Genomic DNA, 2091 nt, shown 5'->3' on the forward strand with positions numbered 1-2091 from the left:
TAAAAAATATATTTCTTTCGGTTCAAAAAAATCTGTTCAAAAATCGGCAAGAAACTTGATTCTTGCCGAGAACATGACATTGCAAAATTCAGAAGTTGGCATAAATTGAGCCAAAAGAGTCTACTCTCAGAAACTAAGCACCAAATTGCACTGCTGAGTAGTATACGTATGAAGTGCACAAAGACCCAAGAGAACATCAAGCAAAAAACAGATAGAAATGGTACAGTAGCTTCACTTCCACCAAAGGTAATCACAACAAAACAAACAACTAGAGAGAAAACTGGAACCATAGAGATCACTATCTAGATTGTTGATCAAAAGCACCGAACAACATCTGATGCAAGGCAAGTTGGGAATCCCTGAGCCAACAGTGTAGGTCAAGAGAATATGGACGATCGCGAAAGGACGTTCGGCAACAAGAACAAACAGCTTGTTCTGCCTCACAAAATCGATGGTTTTGATTTTTAACATAACCAGGTTATTACCGGTACCAGTCGCCTACCTGCATAGAATAGTATACATTGTACAAAACCGTCCAAAGTTCTTGCCGTGCTGCTCCTGCAGACTAATCAATTAACCTTGGAAGGGTTTCTTCCTCCTAGTGAAGTTTTTATAGCGTGTTTGAGTTCGATTGTGGGAGAGAAAAACAGTGCAAGTTTCTGCATTTTTTCTACTCTTGTTGGTATCAAGCTCCTTACTATGAGTTTGTATCTAATTTCACATGCTGGCTTGTGGAAGTCACCAACAAGGTACAAACTAGAGTAGAGCCCTGATAATTGCATTCAGCTGCTGAAATAACATCAGTGTCAGGTAACTAGTTAAGGCTGCTGCATACCAGGTGAAGAATGTATAGATGTACTCTGAGAACAAGTAGATGTGCACACACCTGCCACTCCATGAATCACTTGCAATTCTCACCCACTGGTCAATGTTCCAACAACTACTCTGCATCCTCAGCTTAGACACGCCAAGGTGATTGGTCACAAGGTCGTGGAAAAACAGAGGATCTAAGCTTGGACCAAAGAGCACCGGATACAGTTCAAGGTGAAGAGATTTGTTGATCCATCGCCAGTTACACATGCCACATCAATTAATCTGGATGATGAACTTACTTTGACACCTTACTTCTAAATTCTGAAGCCAATGATCAGAGTGACTTTCAACTTACTTCTACAGTAGTATTGCCACACAACAGGCCTGTGCTGTCCTGCTCAAGACATGAACAAACTATAGAACCTGGGCCTGGCGATGACAAACATTTCTTGTGTTTATTAGTATAGGTTTTGTTTCTTCAACTTATGTTCAGATCATGCATCACATGAAGCAATGATCCTTAAAATGTTTAGCACAAAAAGTGAAATAGTAAAAGAGATCACTCAAAACAACATAACAGGAAAACGGTGTCAGGATGGAAGCCCAAAATGGTATTCATAGATATTTCAGTTTGCTGTACCAGTCTTTTCTACAAAATGCTAAATCTCCTTGGATCGAGTCAAATATAACCAGCTGCAATAGATGCATCAAGAAAAATGAATTGTGACAGAACATTTCGTTGAGCAGTTGACTATGAGGCAACCATTAATTTAACTACCAGTACTCTAAGGTCTTCTAAAAATATCAGATGTAGCATGCGAGTCAACAAAGAATCTGCCTATGTTTATCGCCAGCTTCAACAAAGGGGAGAAACAAGAAACACCATAAATATTGACTATTAAGAAGACAACTAGATAAAAAATGGTAATGTCAATTTTTTAATTCAAGAAATAGGGTGCTAAGAACTAAGAACAGCGCTAGCAACGTAAATTCCTGCCAAGAATATAGACACATGAGGCGGATCAGCTGGCAAATATTCCAAAAGCAAATCAACATTACTTCACTTCAGCCGAAAGGGAGACAAGCAATTAACATTCAGAGCTGGCGGGCGTGGTGGGCGAGGAGGAAGCGGCGAGTGGAGGTGGCGCGGCGGACGGCGCGGCAGCGGAGGAGGGATTTGGGGTCGTGGCGGACGAGGATCATACCGAAAAAAGGATTTTTCCCAGAGATTGCAAAAAAAAAATCTGTTTCAAAAATATATTATACTACAACCCACCC

The sequence above is a fragment of the Triticum dicoccoides genome, chromosome 3A (genome assembly GCF_002162155.2).
Source record: "Triticum dicoccoides isolate Atlit2015 ecotype Zavitan chromosome 3A, WEW_v2.0, whole genome shotgun sequence".
Taxonomy (NCBI): Eukaryota; Viridiplantae; Streptophyta; class Magnoliopsida; order Poales; family Poaceae; genus Triticum; species Triticum dicoccoides.